Source organism: Rutidosis leptorrhynchoides, chromosome 6 (assembly GCF_046630445.1).
Source record: "Rutidosis leptorrhynchoides isolate AG116_Rl617_1_P2 chromosome 6, CSIRO_AGI_Rlap_v1, whole genome shotgun sequence".
Lineage (NCBI taxonomy): Eukaryota > Viridiplantae > Streptophyta > Magnoliopsida > Asterales > Asteraceae > Rutidosis > Rutidosis leptorrhynchoides.
In genome coordinates, this window is record NC_092338.1 from 323,018,054 (window position 1) to 323,037,251 (window position 19,198).

At 30.6% G+C, this 19,198-nt stretch overlaps 1 long non-coding RNA gene across 1 annotated transcript; it reads right to left on the bottom strand.

Annotated features, from left to right (window-relative positions):
• Positions 1 to 6,285: 6,285 nt before the first annotated feature.
• On the bottom strand, positions 6,286 to 17,535 carry LOC139851396 (uncharacterized). The gene is made up of 3 exons (XR_011760607.1): positions 17,444 to 17,535; positions 6,662 to 6,708; positions 6,286 to 6,528 (listed from the first exon to the last, which is right to left on the bottom strand). It is a non-coding gene; the product is annotated as an uncharacterized lncRNA (long non-coding RNA).
• Between the last annotated feature and the right edge of the window lie 1,663 nt (positions 17,536 to 19,198).

Sequence of the window (19,198 nt, forward strand, 5' to 3'; positions counted from 1 at the left end):
AAGGTAATAATCATATTCAAACTTTGGTTCAATTTCTATAACTATAACAATCTTATTTCAAGTGATGATCTTACTTGAACTTGTTTTCGTGTCATGATTCTGCTTCAAGAACTTCGAGCCATCCAAGGATCCATTGAAGCTAGATCCATTTTTCTCTTTTCCAGTAGGTTTATCCAAGGAAATTAAGGTAGTAATGATGTTCATAACATCATTCGATTCATACATATAAAGCTATCTTATTCGAAGGTTTAAACTTGTAATCACTAGAACATAGTTTAGTTAATTCTAAACGTGTTCGCAAACAAAAGTTAATCCTTCTAAATTGACTTTTAAAATCAACTAAACACATGTTCTATATCTATATGATATGCTAACTTAATGATTTAAAACCTGGAAACACGAAAAACACCGTAAAACCGGATTTACGCCGTCGTAGTAACACCGCGGGCTGTTTTGGGTTAGTTAATTAAAAAATATTATAAACTTTGATTTAAAAGTTGTTATTCTGAGAAAATGATTTTTATTATGAACATGAAACTATATCCAAAAATTATGGTTAAACTCAAAGTGGAAGTATGTTTTCTAAAATGGTCATCTAGACGTCGTTCTTTCGACTGAAATGACTACCTTTACAAAAACGACTTGTAACTTATTTTTCCGACTATAAACCTATACTTTTTCTGTTTAGATTCATAAAATAGAGTTCAACATGAAACCATAGCAATTTGATTCACTCAAAACGGATTTAAAATGAAGAAGTTATGGGTAAAACAAGATTGGATAATTTTTCTCATTTTAGCTACGTGAAAATTGGTAACAAATCTATTCCAACCATAACTTAATCAACTTGTATTGTATATTATGTAATCTTGAGATACCATAGACACGTATACAATGTTTTGACCTATCATGTCGACACATCTATATATATTTCGGAACAACCATAGACACTCTATATGTGAATGTTGGAGTTAGCTATACAGGGTTGAGGTTGATTCCAAAATATATATAGTTTGAGTTGTGATCAATACTGAGATACGTATACACTGGGTCGTGGATTGATTCAAGATAATATTTATCGATTTATTTCTGTACATCTAACTGTGGACAACTAGTTATAGGTTACTAACGAGGACAGCTGACTTAATAAACTTAAAACATCAAAATATATTAAAAGTGTTGTAAATATATTTTGAACATACTTTAATATATATGTATATATTGTTATAGGTTCGTGAATCAACAGTGGCCAAGTCTTACTTCCCGACGAAGTAAAAATCTGTGAAAGTGAGTTATAGTCCCACTTTTAAAATCTAATATTTTTGGGATGAGAATACATGCAGGTTTTATAAATGATTTACAAAATAGACACAAGTACGTGAAACTACATTCTATGGTTGAATTATCGAAATCGAATATGCCCCTTTTTATTAAGTCTGGTAATCTAAGAATTAGGGAACAGACACCCTAATTGACGCGTATCCTAAAGATAGATCTATTGGGCCCAACAAGCCCCATCCAAAGTACCGGATGCTTTAGTACTTCGAAATTTATATCATATCCGAAGGGTGTCCCGGAATGATGGGGATATTCTTATATATGCATCTTGTTAATGTCGGTTACCAGGTGTTCACCATATGAATGATTTTTATCTCTATGTATGGGATGTGTATTGAAATATGAAATCTTGTGGTCTATTGTTACGATTTGATATATATAGGTTAAACCTATAACTCACCAACATTTTTGTTGACGTTTAAAGCATGTTTATTCTCAGGTGAATATTAAGAGCTTCCGCTGTTGCATACTAAAATAAGGACAAGATTTGGAGTCCATGTTTGTATGATATTGTGTAAAAACTGCATTCAAGAAACTGATTTCGATGTAACATATTTGTATTGTAAACCATTATGTAATGGTCGTGTGTAAACAGGATATTTTAGATTATCATTATTTGATAATCTACGTAAAGCTTTTTAAACCTTTATTTATGAAATAAAGGTTATGGTTTGTTTTAAAAATGAATGCAGTCTTTGAAAAACGTCTCATATAGAGGTCAAAACCTCGCAACGAAATCAATTAATATGGAACGTTTTTAATCAATAAGAACGGGACATTTCACTAAGCCTCACAACCGTCGGCCACCTTTAAACCACTACCATCAACTCCATCACCAAACCCACAACCCTACTGTCACAAATTCTTTTCCTTCTTTGAAACTGTGAACCGATGGGTGAATGATGATGATGATGTTATTGTTTTTCTGCTTGAACACTGCTACTATCGTGTGTTTTAATCTTCATCGTAGGTGAGTGCTACTGCGTGAGGTTTCTATAATCAAAGATCACCATGATTTTTTTTATTTAATACACTTGAGCCACTTGGAAATAAAAGGGACGTTCTAATTTTTTTAAAACCATATGATTATGTTATGAATGATTAAAGTGTGGATGTGTGGTGTTTTATAATCCAAACAAACCCCACTTGTACAAAGTATGGCTACTAGTGGGATCCTGATCAACATTCCACGTAATCCTTGAGGTCCGATTTTGTGCAACTACTGCATTCCTTTCTTTTATTTCAATCGAGCTTAGTATTAAATTCCTGGACTTAATTTAAGTGTAACTTAGGCCGTGAGTTTTCTGTATTTCCGATGGGCTCAAAGTAAACATGGGCCGAGACTTGAAAGCCCATCATTCTTTCCTCATTCCTATTCGACCACACAACAACACACTATTTAGGGTAAATGTTAATGGTGATGAAGGGGTGATACACGAATGAGGATAGTGGTACGTAATCAAGATGATGATTAGGGTGATTTCATAATGATAGTTACAGCTTAGATGTAGCGACGATGATGTTAAATGATGATAAAGATGAAGATGGAGGATCCATGATAAAGATTTATTATAAATGATGATGTTATGATGCGAGTATGATGATGGTCATCACAATAATGATTATGATCGAAGAAAAAGATGATGGGTACACGAAGTTGATGATGGGATGATGTCGATGAAGACAGGATGATCTGATGATACTTAACGATGATATATGATAATGATTATAGTGATCGCTAATGAAGTAACGAGAAAGAATGATGATGATTATTACTGAGGTTGTGAAGAAGATGAAAAGTTGTTTCTTATAGTTAAAAACTTTAATCTGTGAAGTAATACAAGAATGTATCGAATGGTTCCATGGTTCAGTGGGTGTTTGTTATTCGAAGGGTCGCGAGTTCGAACCATGCCTGTGTCAAACTTATTTTTTTTTAGGTATAATTACTTTCATACAAGTATTATTATTAATTATTGATATTAGTACTAGGTTAATTATTAATTTATTATTATTATTAGTATCATTATTAATATTAATAATATGGTTAGGATCTTAGGACATAAAGGATGATTAATTTATTAAATAAGTTAATATGATTTAAATGTTAATGGTGAAAATGATGAGAATAAATATAAGCACAAAATAATATATAATTGTGATAAACATTATCATTATGATTATTATTATTATTATTATTATTATTATTATTATTATTATTATTATTATTATTATTATTATTATTATTACTATTATTATTATTATTATTACTATTAGTATTATTATTATTATTATTATTATTATTATTATTATTATTATTATTATTATTATTAAAAGTATCTTTTTTATTAATATTATCAATATTATTATCATTATTAGTAATATTAGTATTAAGAATTATTATCAAAATTACTATGTTTATTGTAAAAATAATACAACTTTTATTTTTATCATTATCATGATTGTATATATAGTATTATCATTTTTATTATCATTATTATTATTACTGTCACTATTTTAGTATTATAATAACTACTATTTTAACAAACAAATGATATTTTTATATATAGTTATTATATATATATTATTTAACATGTTTTCTTTTTTTAAAAAACTAAAATATTATTAATTAATGTTACATATAATATATAAACATATTTTAATTTAATCATATATGTAAACTTTAATACATTATAATTAAAACAGTTCAATATGAACCTAATATAGAAATACTAAGTAATTATTTAAAATAATTATTTAAAATATATATATAAATAGATATAATTAAGTTATTTATTAATAGATAGTATATATAAACTTGATTAAATATTATTATATGTTTTAATATATATAAATGATATAGGTTCGTGAATCCGAGGCCAACCCTGCATTGTTCAGTTGTTAAATATCGTCGTATGTATTTTTACTACAAAATACAGTATGGTGAGTTTCATTATTCCCTTTTTAAATGCTTTTGCAATATATATTTTTGGGACTGAGAATAAATGCGCTGCTTTTATAACTGTTTTACGAAATAGACACAAGTAATCGAAATGACGTTCTATGGTTGAATGATCGAAACTGAATATGCCCCTTTTTATTAAGTCTGGTAATCTAAGAATTAGGGAACAGACACCCTAATTGACGCGAACTCTAAAGATAGATCTATCGGGCCCAACAAGCCCCATCCAAAGTACCGGATGCTTTAGTACCTCGAAATTTATATCATGTCCGAAGGAGGATCCCGGAATGATGGGGATATTCTTATATACAAATTGTGAATGTCGGTTACCAGGTGTTCAATCCATATGAATGATATTTTTGTCTCTATGCATGGGACGTATGTTTATAAGAAATGGAAATATGAAATCTTGTGGTCTATTAAAATTTATGAAATGATTATTTATGTTAAACTAATGAACTCACAAACATTTTGGTTGACACTTTAAAGCATGTTTAATCTCAGGTATGAAAGAAATCTTCCGCTGTGCATTTGCTCACTTTAAAGATATTACTTGGAGTCATTCATGACATATTTCAAAAGACGTTGCATTCGAGTCGTCGAGTTCATCAAGATTATTATTTAGCTAATTATAATTAGATATGTTATGAAATGGTATGCATATCGTCAATTTTCGATGTAAGGAAGTTTGTCTTTTTAAAACGAATGCAATGTTTGTAAAATGTATCATATAGAGGTCAAGTACCTCGCGATGTAACCAACTATTGTGAATCGGTTGTAATCGATGTGGACTTTGTCCGGATGGATTAAGACGGGTCCTTTCAATACACAGCGATAAAATCATTCAAAAACATCCAAGATCATATTACCAAGTATATAGCAGAAAAAACATGTAATATAATCAGATTAACCAATTTCTTTTAACTGCTTTTCATTTAGCATATCAAGGAAGACAACTAATAAGATGTCATGATTTTCACTTACCCACAAAAGTTTCAATACCAATTTAGCAAACTTAAGTATAGAAGAAGACCACCAACAAGATGAACGTTATCAACCGATAATAACAACACAATATTTGAAACCAGAACTACACAAGATGAGACATCAAATGAAATGAACATATTAAGAATAAAATGTGAACATGAGAATAAAAGCTGTTCAGTTTTCCTTATATGGCTCCTCATTGAACCTAAGACCATGACCATGGTTAATCATACTCAAGAATCTGAAGTGGCTCGATCAAACGGTAAAGAAAAAACTAAATAGTGGTGTGCTTAGAACTTGATGAAAACTAAAATATGAAACCGTGTGAAAATATTAACCTTCATTACTTTTTAAAAAAATTTAATGGAAGATTTAATGCAGAATTAGTTTGTTGACCCGCTAAAGAGAAGACTAAGCCCATTGTGTTTAGATCATTGGTCTTGTCCTTTCCAAAGAATTCGGATGCCGTAACATCCATTCTGATGACAAGCTAATAACAACTTTGTGAAATGCAAAGGACAAAGACAGCAGCAACAACAAATTCCAAGAATGGGACAATAGCCTAGTGGCGAATGACTCATTCTCCCTTTGGGGAGGTGAGGGTTCGATTCCCACTAGGTGAGGATTTTCAAAATAATTGGATCAAAAACCATTCTTACCAGGCCCAAATGATCCCTTGGTCCCACGCATGCGAAGATTGAAACAATGACAATGCAGGTTCGTTTATCGGGCCTGGCATGCTGTGGGGAAATGGGTGATGGTGTTTCGCCAGGCTCCAGTGGGCTACCGAAGACCGCTGAATGGGTTAACAAAGTCAACACAGGGCTAACATGTCCCTACCGATACACATGTTTATTGAAACAACAACAACAAATTCCACCAAAGATTGCACTGCCACCAAAGATTGCTCTATTACATTTCAACAAATCATACCACCTGCCATAATAATAATGATATGAAATTAGGGTGATTTAAAGCAAATGTAGCGATATATTTAGTGATAGCACTATCACTGACTGGGTTTAATTTTCAAACTGTTATTCATGTAAGTATTCAATATTTAATTTCAAACAAAAAGAATACAACTTACATATGAAGAACACTTGAAAACAAACTAAAACTTCACTACAAAAAAATAAAATCAGACCAATAATACAAGATTGAAGACGGGGAATGTTGTAAGACTAACATCTTGCCGAAACTTGTATAGAGTAATGCTAAACATGAGTGAATCTTTGCAGTTTCTGCAGACACCAGATGCCACTTTTTAAAGCATTAAACAAGATCCAAGAACTACAGAAATGAGCCTATAAGCTTAGGTCAATATATGAGAAGTATTTAAACATTTTTATACGTAATATAGATATAAAAATATACCACTGGATCCATGTCTTCATCGTCTGCAGCAGCCTGCTTCTGGAAAGCTGATTTTGACATGGTGAAAGGACCCGTTCATATACATTATAAACGATTCACAATAGTTGATTACATCGCGAGGTATTTGACCTCTATATGATACATTTTACAAACATTGCATTCGTTTTTAAAAGACAAACTTTCTTTACATCGAAAAATTGACAGGCATGCATACCATTTCATAATATCCACTATCCAACTATAAATTGACTTAATAATAATCTTTGATGAACTCAAAGACTCGAATGCAATGTTCTTTGCTTCTATAAATTAGTGACTCGTTGTTTATCAAAATATATTATTTTAAATCAGGACGTTTTATGACTAAGTTAATATATATATATATATATATATATATATATATATATATATATATATATATATATATATATATATATATATATATATATATATATATATATATATATATATATATTCTTATTTAGAATTGTAAATTTGTACATAATATATATGTTTGAAATATTTATCTAATGATATAATATTTAGTCTTTCAAAACCAATTACATTTCAAAGTTCGTTTTATATAATTTAACTCGTTTTAAATAATAGTAGTTATTTTACCAAATAATGTTTTTAATATGAAAACTAACTAGTTGATTTATCAAGGGACACGAGTAAAGTACACTTTTGAAATTTAAACGGAAATGATTACTAACTTTTGACTAACTCTCGTTAATGACACTTTTGTAAATCACTTTTATCAAATATTCCGGATATCGTTAAAAAGGAAAGGTTTTCTAAATCAAAGTGGATCTCTTAACAGAGACTCGTAATCCTAATTCAATGTATCTAATAATTCAATCATTTGATATCATCTTTTAATTCCATTGATAACTATTAGAATATATTTTGAAACAAATACGTTTATATAAAGTATTATACGTCTAATACTTTGTTAATGTTTTCAAGTTATAATATATACACATATACATATATAATCATATCTGTTCTTATAATGGTTCGTGAAACTTTGGAATTTGGTCGAGGTTAAATAAATGTATGAACACAGTTTAAAATTCTTAAGATTCAACTTACAAACTTTGCTTATCGTGTCGGGAATATATAAAGATTAAAGTTTAAATTTGGTTGGAAATTTCCGGGTTGTCACAGTACCTACCCGTTAAAGAAATTTCGTCCCGAAATTTGAGTAGAAAGGTCATGAATGATAATAAGTATGTTTTCATGATGCATACGGGCTGAAAATTAGAGTTTTATCATTAGCGAATAATTTGGATAACAATCCATTTATATGAAGAGTACGAATGAAGCTAACATCGAAGAGTGAAATATGTAAGCGTAGATTCATCTTATCATTTGACGTAGATATGATTGATTCCCAGATTTCAAGGGATTTGAAGAAAATCTTCGTAATAAGATTTGATTCTCCGGTAACCAAGGGAATTAGGATCCGCTTTAAATGCGATCATCCATTTTAATTGTTCTGTCGGAGATTTTCTTATAAATTCACCTCCTTCGTTCCCTTACAACTCACACTTTCTGTTGATGCATTTTATGCAAGTCCCTAGACATCTACCCACGTCCATTGCAGGTACAACAGTTTACAAGCCACCATGATTGCTCGTTATTATTCTATCCGTGTTTGTATGTAGTTACAGGAACTGCAGGAACGAGATTTGGATGTTTGACTATGTTAGACTAGGTCAGACGTACGAGTGAAGCCTCATTAGTACGGCTGATAGGCTCATACGCACGGTTGATGCTGAGCTAAGTCACAATTACAACCTAAATGTGAAGACATGAGTGAGTGATCATCCGTGCGGCTGATGAAGCCAACTCGTACATGTGATGAATGAATCGTATGGGTGAGTCAACAGCAGAGGTATATAGAGTCTTATGTTCTTCATTTTAGGTTAAGCCTCTCATTTGTTACACACACTCAGATCTGGTGAGCTCCTCCGATTTTCACTCAACCCAAATCACCCAGGTGGTGAATAATAGCTCTAGGTGTTGATCTAATCACACTTGATTTAGTTGTGGTTTGACTAAATTAATCCCAAAAAGTTTAACCTATTCACTAGAGGGTTTGATTCACTTATTCCGTCATTGTGTGAGTTAAATCTGTTGCTTTCTAGGTTCCTAGTCATGTTTCATCACCTTCTATTCTTTTCCCCTCAACTCATATTTTAAAGTATTCATCAATATGCTCCATCTAGTTCTGATTCTCGATATACTTCTAACTTTCATATCGGTCATTCTTCTTTTTCATCTACCGCCGGAAGAATCTATTTACTTCTTCTATACTCTTGGGTTTATAGTGTTTCTAGTTCTCCCGTGTCTTTATATTGCTATATGCATCGATATATATGGTTTATAATTTTTGGGTTGTCGTTGGCTTTATATCTTCCCTTATATTTCAAAGTCTCTGCTTCTGTCTTCTATAATCTTTGTCATTCACAGTTAATATTCTCTTTTATTTGCTGCAATTTATATCCCAATTTCTATTTCGGAGTTTTGTCTTTTCATTTCTTCTTTTTGCGATTAAGCACCGCTTGTAATGGTCCAGAATTCACAGATATGAATTTCGGAATGAACATTGTTAATGTTCTAGGAAGGAAATTGTGATGGCACGATCTTGACTTGTCAAATTACCAGAATACCTTGGAAAAGGCCGAATCATCAAGAAATATTTTCTTGATATTTTAGAGGTCAAATAGAATACAAGAGTCGTATAACATGGCACATGATGATGTTATGATCTGTGAATCATCACGTTTCATTTAGAAACTCAGCATGACTTACTGTAATATAATCACGTTGATCAAGTGTCATTATATTATACTAATTCATGCTTCAGTTCCCAACACTACTTCAAAATATTCCTATTTTAAACTTGAATGTTTCAGAATTTAGAAACTAAAATAGTTTCTTTTATGATGTAATACAGATAGCGCGAAGAGGTAAATGATTTCAAATAAGAAAAATTAAGAAAATATCTTCAGAAATATGGAGGATATTTATGATGATATCTTAGGATTTCTAATATCAGAGGATGATGAAGAATATTGTCCGCAAGTGTTTAGAGTCAGGAGCAAGGTATTCGATAATGACTTCAGCAGATACTGAATCATTTGGATCCTTTGAAGGCAGGTTTAGCCTTTGTGATTTGTCCACAGCCTCCTTCATACTTTGCTCAATCCGTTTTCCAGTTCTAACTCTTTTTCTTTTTCTGAGCTCTGCCAACACACTACTCTTTATTATCAAACTTTTTACTGTTAAGGTCGTTTTATAGTTTTTGCTGCTTCATCAAAAATTTCGAGAACTATTCCGCAGTTTAGGGTGTTTTTCAGAAACTTCACATTCAAGTATGTAAGTCCAGGAGATAGACGTTATATATACACATATAACTGTTGGCGTGGATATACTACGAGATTTCAAAATACTGATTGCTAATTCCCGATGATTCGTATGGCAATTCTCATTACAAGATGCGAATGAGTAAATGATAGGGTTTTGATAAATATAATGATTTTTCGGAAAATCTCAGATCATTACGGTTGCTGATAAGTTTACAGCTAATGTGGTGAGATATGAAAAGTTCCCCGGTAACAATGGCGAAAGGGCAACATGTTTATCAAGATTATGATAAGGCTACTCCGAATGAAAAATCGAAGTTGTCTTGCTGGAGCTGTGATAGAATTTGCTACTTTGAAAAAGGAATTGCAAAGTTATTTTTTCTAATAAATGCCAAAGGATCTGACACAGATATGTGTTGAATTATGACTTTGGTTTCGAGAGCTTTTTAAGTACATAACTGTGGGTAATATGTGGTTGGATCATCATCTCGATTGCTCATTAATTGATGTGTCTTCAGAAATTTTCGAAGGGTTTGAACACAAATTGTAGTCGTTAATGTACATTTGATGTTCTAACATAGTTTTGAAGTCAAAGTATAGCTTCGAAAGATGTAGGAATCAAAAAGTGATGGTACCGGTTATATCTCGAATTGAATTCTGAGGTTTTAAAATCAAAATATGTAATTGGGTTTGAATGAGTATGGTTGTTTTGATTTCTATGAAAGAATGTATATTATTGTGAAAGTAGGAAGTATAGTTGATCATTTGTTTAATCTGATCCGAAGAATGTAATATATTAATTGTGAATATATATATATCTCTCGGGTATTACCTACCCGTTAAAAAAATTTCACAATTAATATTTTGTACAAAAGAATTTTATTACAGTCTTTATGAAAATATATATGTATATATTCTCTTCAGATGTAACATAGATTTCAATAAGTCAATACTAAATTAAACTCATTCGATTTATGGTTGAAACCAGAATTGAATAATCCCTTGAAGGTTTTAGAGATTACATAAGTATTTCTTCAATAATATTGAAATTATGAATCAATACTTCGTTATTTGTTGAGATGTGATGTTGGTTTTCGTTAAATTCTTGTGAACTTTGCAAAGTACGAATGATGTTATCTGAAAAGTTTCGGTTACATCAATGATGAAGTGTAAAATCAAATATATACTTGATTTATTAGAAATTGGAATTTGTTGAATTGAGACAGAGATTGTAGTTAACGATGGTTAAGTCGCGGGCGAAAGACGTAGATTATTGCATATTTGTAATATGAATTAACCGAGTAGTTAAGATTCACACACAATAGCTTAGTACGGAAAGATTTGTTTTGATTTAAAGATTTATATATATAAGATATACATATAAATCCTTCAGTGGAAATGAGTTAGTTCTTCATAACTCATTGATATAATATACTCGTTGTTGATTCGTAACAATGTCCACAGTGATTCTTGAATTGGCGGAGCTTTTGATGTTATAGGTGCTGCTGATTCTGACGATCCTGATGGCACTGACTGTGCTGGTGATGCTATGATACTGTTTATGCTATTGGTAAAACAAGTCTAACTTGTAAATCACACACCATTCTCGTCAGGGTTTCTATTCTTCCTTCTATCATTTTGGTTCACTCAACTGATTTATGGTTAGGACTAGAATGGATAATCTCTAAGACTTTAGAGATCACATAATCGCCGCAGATTGTTTCTCCAATGAAGTTATGAATCAAAACTTCGTCGTTTGTTGCTGTTGGTCTTCCTTGTTATCTATAGAGCTTATGACGTCGATGCTCGTGGAACAGATTGTGAAGTTGAGGTTTACGACGCGGTTGTGGTTGGGGGTGGTAATGGTACTGTTGGCGTTGATGATGGTGGTACTGGTTATGCTGCTGATGTTGCTGCTGGTGTTTGTAACCTTTGCACCATGTTCTCTAAAGCCACTACCCGAGCGCGAAGCTCGTTGACTTCTTCTATTACACCGGGATGATTGTCGGTTCGAACGAGTGGGTAAATAAAATCTTGAATTTGATGTAATATATAATCGTGACGAGATACTCTGGAAATGAGAGAGAAAATGGTGTTTCGGACTGGTTCGCCGGTAAGTGCTTCAAGTTCTTCTCCAAGAGGGCAATGTGGTGAATGAAAAGGATCGCCTTCCTCTTGTCTCCAATGATTGAGGAGGCTACGAACCCATCCCCAATTCATCCAGAATAGGTGATGACTGATTGGTTGATCCATTCCGGTCACACTGCTTTCGGAGCCTGAGTGGGATTCCATTTCGGAATCTGAGGAACTTGAATTAATGACGAATTCCATTTCGTACAATTGAATAAAAGATTTTTCGATTGAAATGATTTCCAGCTATCGGATAGTATTCTAATTACATAGAATATCTAAATATATAGAGCAAAAGATTTCCTAGGTGACGGAGGAATTTACGGAATATGTCAAGCAAAGTTTACAGTGACAGATACATTAACATATGATTTAGCAGATACGATAAGATATGAATTTTGTCCATACACTATTCATGCAATTAATGCAGTAAGATGTGTCTAGACTTAAGAATGATAAATAGGTAATTTCCTACAGATGATAAGTAGATGATTTTCGATACAGAATGATAAGCAAAACTTTTGACATGCAGACACGGTCGAAGTCCAGACTCACTAATGCATCCTAACGACTTATCAGTTAGACACACTAATGCAAACCTGGTTCGCTAAGACCACTGCTCTGATACCAACTGAAAGGACCCGTTCATATACATTATAAACGATTCACAATAGTTGATTACATCGCGAGATATTTGACCTCTATATGATACATTTTACAAACATTGCATTCGTTTTTAAAAGACAAACTTTCTTTACATCGAAAATTGACAGGCATGCATACCATTTCATAATATCCACTATCCAACTATAAATTGACTTAATAATAATCTTTGATGAACTCAATGACTCGAATGCAACGTTCTTCGAAATATGCCATGAAAGACTCCAAGTAATATCTTTAAAATGAGCAAATGCACAGCAGAAGATTTCTTTAATACCTGAGAATAAACATGCTTTAAAGTGTCAACCAAAAGGTTGGTGAGTTCCTTAGTTTATCATAATCATTCATTTCCATCATTTTAATAGACCACGAGAATTTCATTTTCAGTTCTCATAAATATACGTCCCATGCATAGAGACAAAAATCATTCATATGGTGAACACCTGGTAACTGACATTTAACTAGATGCATATAAGAATATCCCCTATCATTCCGGAAAATCCTTCGGACATGATATAAAACAACATCGAAGTACTAAAGCATCCGCTCCAACGGATGAGGTTGGTTAGGCCCAATAGATCTATCTTTAGGATTCGCGTCAATTAGTAGATCGGTTTACTAATTCTTAGGCTACCAAGCAAAAAGGGGCATATTCGACTTCGATCATTCAACCATATAATGTAGTTTCGATTACTTGTGTCTATTTCGTAAAACATTTATAAAAAATTGCGCATGTATTCTCAGCCCAAAAATATAAAAGGTAAAAAGGCAAATGAAACTCACCATACTGTATTTCGTAGTAAAAATACATATAACGTCATTGCAAGTGCAAGGTTGGCCTCGAATTCACGAACCTAAATTAATTATATATATTTATGTGTTGGTCAATATTTGTCTAACAAATTAGGTCAAGTCATAGTGTACCACAATCCTAATGCTCGAGACTAATATGCAAAAGTCAACAAAAGTCAATTTGACTCAAAATAATTTCCAAAAATATATACATGATTAATATATAGTTTAAATATCGTCGTTTTATATTTTTAAATATTTTTAAAAGATTTATTAGAGTAAATAATATAATTCATTTATTAATAAATAAAAATTTTATATTAAAATTTATATAATAAAATATACTCTTATATATATTAAGTAATAAAATTTATAGAGTTCATCTAATATCATAAAGATAATATGATATGTATTATTAAAGTAATTTTATTACACGTAGTAAAATATGTTTGTACCACATATTTATTTGATAAAATAATATCTACAATAATAGTAAGTAAAAGTTGTATTATTTTGTAATTATTATTATTATTATTATTCTATTACTAAAATATCAATATTTATAATTACTAAAATGACATTATGATAAAATGATAATTCTAATTATGATAACTTTAATATTTACGATACTTTTTAATATTATCTTTAAAATAATAATTCTATTTAAAATGATAATAATAATGATATTTTATAATAACAATGACATTTCTATTAAAATGATAATTTTTGTTAAAATGATAGTTTTAATACTAACGATACTTTTAATAATAATAGTAATGATAAAAATAATAAGAACGATACTTTCATCTAAATCAATATCTTATAATATTTTAATTTCATCATGATACACATACTCATTATTTCCTAATCGTTTCGTTTAATAGCTTTTAATCGACTTTTATATCGTGTTCATAATAATGATAATAATAGTAATCAAAATAATTAGGTGTTACTAATATTAGTTTTAATTACAATAATACTAATAATGATAATTACTATGACATTATTAACGATAATACTAATAATTATTTTAATGATAATATAATAATAATAATAATAACAATAACAATAACCATTTTTAAATAATGATAATAATAATAATAATAATAATAATAATAATAATAATAATAATAATAATAATAATAATAATAATAATAATAATAATAATAATAATTAGATAATTATAATAATAATAATAATAATACTAATTATAACTTTAACAATAATAACGATAGTAATAATAATAAAAATAATAATTTTTAATGATAATTCCTTTTATTGATAAAGATAAGATAAAACTAGAACGGCGATAATAATGACGATAATAATAATCATTTTTAATAATAATACAAAAATTCGGTTGACTATAACTTCAAATCCGTTCATCGAAACCATTCGATATCTAAATGAAAAGTTCTTAATTTTTCGCTAGCTTTCCAACGACATGCATATCTTATACCTTATCTCAACCGCATACGTAACTAATTCAGGATTCAACATATCCTATCTAATAGCAATATCAAAAGTACAAGCATGCATAATCCTATATACTCGAGCACTAGTCAGGGATACACTACTAATATATAAAAGTTAAGTTATGAGTACTCACGTATCAATACTAAGATTCAATATTGCAGGAAAGTACGTAGATGCGACGGAGACGATAAATGCTAAGTTGACCTCAAGAACAATACCCCCGATCCATACCCATAACTTCCATAACTATGACCCATAATTTTCTTAGCCCTATCCTACTCGAAAAACCCATTTGAAATAGCTTGCTCATAACCTCGTCGTAATATTTTATGTATATCTTAATATTACTAATAATAGTAATAATAATAATAATTATTATAATATACTAATATGAAATAAAAATTGGATGTTAGTATGTGTGAGACTCGGTTGAACTAAATGACATATATATATATATATAGCAAATGCAATTCAACTCACGTCCCCATACATCCCCATTTCTTGACTTTTTGAACATCACTTTTACAAGTTAGATGGATCCGTGAGTTACCCATTTTTTGTTTTTTTTTTTTTTTTACTGACACCTAACTCACTCATATGATCAATCATGGTCTAATTTACGTACACATATATATATTTTTAATTATATATTATATTTAATTCTTATAATTATTTAAATATTATATTTTATTCTCGTGCATAGTTGATTTGTAATTTTTACACTGACGTGTTGTACGTTGACCCTCGACTTAAGTACCGGTTCCGGTTTTTCGAACGCATTTTCGTACGCTTAGAAAACTAGCCTTTTACGTTTAGTGACTCGTACCATTATCAAATTTTAGTTTTAGTCACTGATAAATTATTTTATGAAAAATGTAACTTATAAAATTGAGCGTTGTGGTCATTTGCTTCTATAAATCAGTGACTCGTTGTTTATCAAAATATATTATTTTAAATCAGGACGTTTTATGACTAAGTTAATATATATATATATATATATATATATATATATATATATATATATATATATATATATATATATATATATATATATATATATATATATATATTCTTATTTAGAATTGTAAATTTGTACATAATATATATATTTGAAATATTTATGTAATGATATAATATTTAGTCTTTCAAAACCAATTGCATTTCAAAGTTCGTTTTATATAATTTAACTCGTTTTAAATAATAGTAGTTATTTTACTAAATAATATTTTTAATATGAAAACTAACTAGTTGATTTATCAAGGGACACGAGTAAAGTACACTTTTGAAATTTAAACGGAAATGATTACTAACTTTTGACTAACTCTTGTTAATGAAACTTTTGTAAATAAGTTTTATCAAATATTCCGGATATCGTTAAAAAGGAATGGTTTTCTAAATCAAAGTAGATCTCTTAACAGAGACTCGTAATCCTAATTCAATGTATCTAATAATTCAATCATTTGATATCATCTTTTAATTCCATTGATAACTATTAGAATATATTTTGAAACAAATACGTTTATATAAAGTATTATACGTCTAATACTTTGTTAATGTTTTCAAGTTATAATATATACACATATACATATATAATCATATCCGTTCTTATAATGGTTCGTGAATCTTTGGAATTTGGTCGAGGTTAAATAAATGTATGAACACAGTTTAAAATTCTTAAGATTCAACTTACAAACTTTGTTTATCGTGTCCGGAATATATAAAAATAAAGATTAAAGTTTAAATTTGGTTGGAAATTTCCGAGATGTCACACATGGCAGCAGCCTGAGAAGCAAACATGATACCATCATTATACTTATGTCTAAAAATAACAAAAACTCAGATAACCTAGAATGGTAACTTCAGTTTCACAATATAATGCGATTACTACTGAATAAACACAATATCTCTTTAGTTGTCAGATAATTGAATTAATACAATATCATAACCTCTTTCTCAATACATTACAAAGTATAGAAAAATTGTAATCACTCCTTTGTATTATTGAACAAATATAAACTACTGTAACAAGTATCAAACAAACCAAAAGCACAAAAAATCGAAGAAATGTAGCCACAATCTAGGGGAGAAACGATATTTTTTATTAGGACTTCTAATCTAACCTTTATCAAAAATGATAAATTATAACTTGTGTAATTTTAATCAACAGTTTTTTAAATGTATTCAACTCACTAAATCAGTTAAACAAATGGGTTACACACTAGCCTTAATTCAATTAAGAAAATAACCCTAACTTTTCAAATTTCACACTTTACCCAAATCAACAATCAACTAAAATAATCATATGATAAATATCAATTTCAAGAATAACGAGGAAACGAAATCGAACCTATATTGGAGAACAGAGCGACTAGTGCGTGAGTGGTATGTGGTGACTAGAATGAAAAAGAGGTGGATAGGAAGATAAAAAGGGTTGTGGACTGAAATGGTACTAGGTACTAGAGGAATGCTAAAAATATTTTGGTAAAAATGCCGGCAATTGTTTGAGGAGGGAAAGTGAAACTTTTTTTTTTATTACTAAAATTAAAGAGGATATCTGACGTAAGTTCTAGAATGGCGCCTTTTTTCCTATCAATATTTTTGTTTTTTAAGCAAAACAACGAATATTCATATAGAAATGGAGTCATTTTTTTAAAAATAAAAACGTCAACAATCGTGGCTTACAAATCACATGAAAAACGCTCGCAACTAGAAAATTACAAACGCAACTATCTAAAACTGAGCCCCTCTAGATAAAATAAACCACCCCAAACTAAGAGCATACACCTCGATTATAATCTAATACGAAAAAAGAGAAGCAAATATTACAACTAACAAACATAATAAACAACACAATTAAATTAAAAAGAAAGAATGTCATCGACCTCCATTAGTGTCCACCTTCTTCATTTTTTTGTCAACGATATCACGTCTAATTTTTTTGCCCGAGAGATTATTTATCTTAAAAGTTAAAACATTAGACGATCAATCCCGACCAACCTTGCCGTCGACGAAGCGAGCAAACCATGGTTCACAAGACCTTGAAAAAACCTGACTCCATTTGAAGAATAACCCACAACACTACAGCAACCATCACGCTCATCGACCAAAGCTTCATCGAACTAATTTTTTTATTGATTCACCAAAGTCGAGATCTTTAACATTATCGTGCAAGAGATCTTTGGTTCGAATCTTGTCTAGGAAAAATATTTTGTGGTGGCTAGGGAAGGGTTAGAAATACCCAGAAAGTAATCCTGATGGGCTGCTTACATCAGAGTAGAGGGTCGGATTACTCGCACTCCCGGGTAGGAATGGCACCCGCGGGTCATGGGCGCGGATCCACTGCATCCATCACCCGCACCCTTGGATTTTTTACGATCCATTAATCCGCGGATCTTGTTAACGGATTTATTTTTAGATCCATCACCCGTATTCACGGATATTCGCGGGTCACGGGTTTACCCGCGGATCTTATTCATGAAGTATATGTAAATTAAAATGTTCAAAAATAAATATTATAACGTAATTCAAAGTGACATAAAAAACATCATCCAATAATATATTCATGTTTATGATATAATAAAATGAGAAAACATATAATATTAGTTATACTTTTCTTACTAATATATGCGAAGTTAGAATGTTTAAAATTAACAACTAAAATTTAGTTGCTAAAACTAATCATAAGGTACGTTGACGAATTACTAGAGTTATTTTCACTCATTTATAACGGGTATATACGCGGATTATTCAAATGGGTATTACGGATTTTCAGATCGGATTTTACCCGCAACGGATCTATTACATCCATCACCCACCCGTGACCCGTCTGCGGGTACAAAATTACATCCATCACCCACCCGCGGGTAAAGATTTTAGATTTTATCCACGCATCACAGGCGCGGGTATCCGCGGATCTCGGATTTTTTTAGATCCATTGCCATCCCTACTCCCGGGTAACCCGAACATGAAAAATCTTCTACCTTTATTTAAAATAAATGACTTTGCCTTCGATTTCTCATTATCCTTCGATCTACCATTACCTCGATTTTCTTTGACCCATTATTCAATGAGGAAACCCCTCCTTTTTCGAATAGAAATATCA